This window comes from Mesitornis unicolor, unplaced genomic scaffold (assembly GCF_000695765.1).
Source record: "Mesitornis unicolor isolate BGI_N332 unplaced genomic scaffold, ASM69576v1 scaffold13396, whole genome shotgun sequence".
NCBI lineage: Eukaryota > Metazoa > Chordata > Aves > Mesitornithiformes > Mesitornithidae > Mesitornis > Mesitornis unicolor.
Genome location: NW_010189013.1, coordinates 371 through 6327, shown reverse-complemented (window position 1 = coordinate 6327; position 5957 = coordinate 371).

Below are 5957 nucleotides of genomic sequence, written 5' to 3'. Positions count from 1 at the left end.
TAGACATGGGAACCAGAAAAAAACAACTGGAGAACATCTGGTTCTTTCAGCTGGAGCCCAGGTTAACCTGACTGCTGCCATTACTCCCTTAATGAAGGAGGTGCAAAGGCTTCAGTCACCTGGCAAGCACTGTGTGCTATCAAATTCATTCTTTGAAAGTAACAAGTTATGAAGGATATGAAAGAAAAACCTTTTTTTAGATTAAGTTTTGCTTCGCAGATGCGTAGGGCCATGACGTTATTTTTCCTTTGGGAGCACTCCTGAGAAAGGAGAAGTATGAGGAGGACAACCCCAGGGTGACAAGCCAAACCTCTTCCATTGGACAACCCACAAGCTCACACATTGAACCAAATTTCTACATTTCTGTGCCAGCAAAAGCAAAGATTTCCATGGTTGTAAGCCAGTGGGTACAAGCCATGCTTCCCAGTAGCCATCTGATAATTGCCACGATGGCACTTGGTGATCTCAACGCCTTCAGTCTGTTTTCAGAATAAAAAGATGCCTCTGTAAGCAATATATGACCCTTGAACTTCATAGACATAATGATGTCAGCAAATGCCTTTCTCCACTTTAAAATAACAGCAACCAAAATGCAGGCTGATATATTTTGTATGAGAAGTAATTTTCTTCTCTGTCCTTGACAAGGCTTTCTTTTGTATTTCATAGCTTAATGTTTTCTAAGCTGTCCAGACAGTCAAGGTGAGTTGTGCCTCTGTCTATGTTCAGTCTTTTGTTTCTGCTACTCAGAGTCTGCAGGATTCACCTGTGGTACCTGGAGTAACTGCAGCAATTGGGCATCTTGCTGAAAGTTGAAAATTGTCAGCCACACAGGGTTTCAATCAAAGGGAAATAGAGGAGGGAGCAAGAAGGGAAAGCGGCTTGATAATGTCCCACTTGTAATTTTCTCTATGTGGTGTGGGATGATTAGGTGGGAAAAAAAGAAACACGTTTTGGCCCTTGACAATGCTACTGTTTCAGTCTTAAGAGCCTGTCCTGTGCCACCCCCAAACCAGTAATAGCTCATCCGTGGTAATAGCTCACGCCTGCTCTGCAGAGCCCTGTTCTTGCAGTTTAATGAGCATCAATAAACCAAGTGCTAATGCTGTAGCCAATTTTGTCCATACTGTGGGTTTCATCTGAGTCATGCAATGTGGTTTTAAAAGATTGACAGGAAAGCGTGACTTGGCAGAAAGCATCACTAAGATGAGTTTTTAAAGCAATCCTCTCAAGCAATTAAAAGCCACCAACTTCCGTGACAAAGGAGCCCACCAGTTCTCTCATAGTTTGCCACCCCACCATCTGCCTGATCCACTGCAGACTATCATGGCCTTTTCCTGTACTCCACCAAAGCAATGGTGACTGCAGCATGTGTAACATCCATAGAATTAGAGCCAGGGAAGGACCTGGAGGATCATTTACCTCTTCAACTGCATTCCCCAGGCCATAATGCATCGCCCAATTGATTCTGCATTGAGCTGAGTGGCTTTGGACACATCTGTTCCCACTTCCAGAAAGATACTCTTCACCTTGCTGGTATAACACTGAGAAATGGAGATCAGATGTTGGTGTTTTGTGCTGTTGGTTAATGGGTTGGAAGTCTTTATCTTCCTAAAACTCATTCATTTGGCTTGAGGCTTTCAGCCTCTGGCTATTACTTCTGCACACATGTGATAGGATGTCAGCTATTCAGAACAGGGGAAGGTGAGAGGTGTCACTGGGGCTGTAGAGCTGCAGGTTTACCAGAAAAGCATTAGTTGCTGAAATGAACCCATATGGACCAAATCACCTTGAGATCAGGTCCAGAACTAAGAAATGCCAGGTAACAAATCACTACTAGGTCGTATGCTTCGGTACTGCAGAAGTCTCCTGGAAGGATCAGGCAGTATTGCTCCCCCTCCATCTCACTGAACAGCTAGTTAGAAATAAGCTAAAACGAAATATATCTATTTCCTTCTCCCACCTCTCCTGTGAAGCACCAAAGATTGATCTAGTCCCTCCTCCCTGGGTTATGGTTAGCACAAGGCTTCCCTTTTCTTAAATGTATGGTTGGTACATCTTGCTCAAATGCTCAAGGCTGTGCCGGTTAATGGATTTTTGGATCAAGCAGAAGTGTGCTTTCAGGTCATGTTGACTTGTGCTGCAGAGGGTTTCCACCCAGCTCTTCTTCACAGCTTCAAATAACTTTTCAAGCTCCTTTTGTATCTCTGTCCCTTTTTCAATGAAAGGGCCTCGCCTGTTGGAGGCCTCTCAATCAACCCTGTTACCTGCTTGTGGTAAGTAGCAGGTCAGCCCTCCGAGGACTGAGATTTTTTGACAATTAGTGGTTCAGGTTCTTACCACCTTCTCTTCTTCCCCCAGTCAGTTCCTTAGATCATCTAATCTGACTGAATAGCTCTGTAGAATAGGAATCTTAGGCAGTCATGGAGGTGAAGGGCTCCAGAGCTGAGAATCACACCGGAGGACCCTGCTGAAGTGGGAAAAGTGGCGGTTAATCCCCTCAGGTAGAAAAGCAGCCCCCAGGGAGCCCGAGCTGGTAGGGTGTGCAGGGAGGGCGCAATCCCTCTTCCTGCTGTAGAGGCAAATTCGACCTGTGGTCATCACCCTCCTAGAAGAGGAATCAAAATGGTGATCACTCGTTCACAGGTCAGCACCAGGAGGAGTGTGGTGACTCAGACGGAGCTCCCAGTCAAAGATGCTCAAGTCCAGGTCTCTGGCTGCAGGGAGTGCCTGAGTTTGTCATTCTAACAGGAGGTCAGCAGTGACAACACCTGTGTGAGGTGTGACCAGGTGAACGATGTGCTCCACCTGTTGGCTGAGCTAAAAGAGAAGGTTGAAAGGCTAAGGAGTATTAGGAAGTGTGACAGGGAGACTGATTGGTGGAGCCGCTCCACAAGAAACAGAGGATCCCCTACCCTTCTGTCACCAAGCAGAAGGATGGGACCTAAGAGATGAAGGGGAATGGAAGCAGATCTCTGCTCATCATGGCAGGAAAATCCCCTCCCGGCCTCCCTCACCTTCCCAGCTGCCTTTACATAATAGATATGGGGTGCTGGAACTTAAATAAGCAGGCAAATAAGCAGGAAAATGAGGATGTTAAAGAAAGCCCGTCCAGGGGCATGCTGAGGGTCAGTCAGTCTGCCTCACATATTACGATAGCACCAGTCAAAAAAGAAAGAAGGGTAATTGTTGTAGGAGATTCCCTTCTGAAGGTAACGGAGGATTCAATATGCCAACTTGATCCATCCCATAGGGAAGTCTGCAGCTTCCTGGAAGCCCAGGTTAAAGATGTTACCAGGAAAAGCCCTAACCTGGTACGGCCCTCTGATTATTATCCACTGTTAATTGTTCAGGCTGGTAGTGATGAGGGCCTTCAGAGAACTGGGATGATTGGTTGAAGGATCAGGAGCACAGGTAGTGTTCTCCTCAATTCCTTCAGTGGCACAGAACAATACTGGTAGGAACCAGAAAACACTGCAGATCAACACATGGCTCGGAGGATGGTGCCATCGGTAGAATTTTGGTTTTTATGATGTTGAGAAGGTTTAAACAGCACCAAGTCCTCGAGAAACTGGTAGAACTCGACTTTCTCAAAGGGGTACAAGGATCCCTGCGCACAAGTTGGCAGGGTTCATCAATAAGGCTTTAAACTGGCTTAGAAGCAGGGAGGAGGTAATATCAGGCTTGCTAGAGATGAGCCAAAGAGTAACATACCAGTGTTGGGCGTGAAATCAATACCCCAACTCAAGTGAATCTACGCACACCCACACAGTGTGGGCAATGAACAGGAGAAGCTGGAAACTACCGCCTTCCCTCCCAGGTAAGCAGGCACCTCCTGAGACGCAGAAGACATTTAGTAGCTAATTGAGAGGGGTCCTGCTGTAACATCCTCTACCTCCTTCAGTAGATGAATCCCATCAGACCCTGTGGACGGATACAGCTAACCCCTCACAGTTTCGAGGTCCTCCAATGGAAAGTCACTGTTCCCTACAGTTGCGCTCCTCCAACTCAGAGGACCGGGCAGCCCAAGGTCTGTCGTTAGTATTAAAGACCGACGCAAAAGAAGCACTGAATGCCTGCACTTTTGCTGCACCCGTGTTTGCCAGGGGACCATCTTCATCAAGTATCAGCCCAATGTTTTCCTCCAGTTGCCATTAACATACTTAAAAAGCCCTTTCTTGTTTGACACAATGCTAGCCAGTTTCAACTCTGGTGGAACTTTGGCCTTTGGTGCCATCTGGACCCTAGGTGTTCCTATGGGGCTTGGCAGCAGTTCTTGGTGCCAAACCCAGCAGCTGCCTTCTGTTCCTCCCCTCATCTTGCATGGCTGGCTTGGCTGCGGATGCACTCCCGGAGCAGCATGTGAGAGGAGGAAGAAGATGGAGATGTGTTGCTATTTCTGCTATTTCTGTGCTGGGGGAAGTCCTCCAAAGAGCATGAGATGAGGAGGGGTGCTGGGAAACTGATGGCGCCCGTATGCCAAAGAGGGAGGAGCAAGTTGAGGGTTTGTGGGTGAGAATTAAGGGATAGCTTTGGTGATACTGTTGTGGGTGTCTATTACAGGCCACCTGATCAGGCTGAGCAGGTTGATGAGGCCTTTTACAGGCAGCTGGCAGCAGACTCGCAAGCACAGTCCCTGGTTCTCATGGGGGACTTTAACTACTTGGGTATTTGCTGGAAGGTCTACACAGCCATTCACAGTCCAGGAGGTTCCTCCAGTGCATTGATGATAACTTCTTGATGCAAATGGCAGGCGAACCAACCAGGAATGGAGCACTGCAAGATCGTATACTCACTAAGAAAGATGGTCTGGTTTAAGTGGTCAAGGTTGAGGGCAGCCTTGACTGCAGCGACCATGAGATGGTGGAGTTCAGGATCTTGTGTGGTAGGAACACACTGCCAAGCAGAATCACAACTCTGGACTTCAGCAGGGCCAACTTTGGCCTTCTCAAGCAATTGCTAGGGGAAATGCCACAGGACTAGAAGGTAAAGGGGCGCAAAATTGTTGGTTTGTATTCAAGGACCACTTCTTCCAAGATCCAGATCAGAGCATTCCAACAGGTAGGAAATCAAGAAAGGGAGCCAGGAGACCTGCATGGTTAAACAGGGAATTGCTGGGCAAGCTCAAGCAGAAGAAGAGAGTCTATGGGTCATGGAAGGAGGGGACAGCCACTTGGGAGGAACACAGGACAGTTGTCAGAGGATGTGGAGAGGCAACTAGGAAAGCTAAGGCCTCCTTGAAATTAAACATTGCAAGGAATGTGAAGGACAACAGAAAGGGCTTTTTCAAATACATTTCAGACAAAACTAATACTAGAGGCAACGTAGGCCCACTGCTGAATGAGTTGGGTACCCTGGTGTCGGAGGATATTAAGAAGGTGGAGTGACTGAATGCCTTCTTTGTCCACACTGCTGAAGACTGTCCTCAGGACCCTCTGACCCCTGAGGCTCCAGAGGAAGCCAGGATACAGGAGGAGTTTGCCATGGTTGAATAAGACTGGGTTAGGGATCAGTATAAGCAATCTGGACATACATAAATCCATGGGTCCTGATGGAATGCGCCCGCGAGTGCTGAGGGAGCAGGCAGAAGTCATTGCTAGACCACTCTCCATCATCTTTGGTTAAGTCGTGGGCAACAGGAGAGGTGCACGAGGACTGGAGGAAAGCAAATGTCACTCCAGTCTTCAAAAAGGGCAAGAAGGAGGACCCAGGTAACTACAGACCAGTCAGCCTCACCTCCATCCCTGGAAAGGAGATGGAACAGCTTATCCTCAGTGCTGTCTCCAGGCATATCAAGGATAAGAGGGTCATTAGGAGCAGTCAGCATGGTTTCACCAAGGGCAAGTCATGTTTGACTGACCTGGTAGCCTTTTATGAGGATATAACCAGGTGGATAGATGATGGTAGGGCAGTGGATGTGGTCTATCTTGATTTCAGTAAAGCATTTGACACCGTCTCCC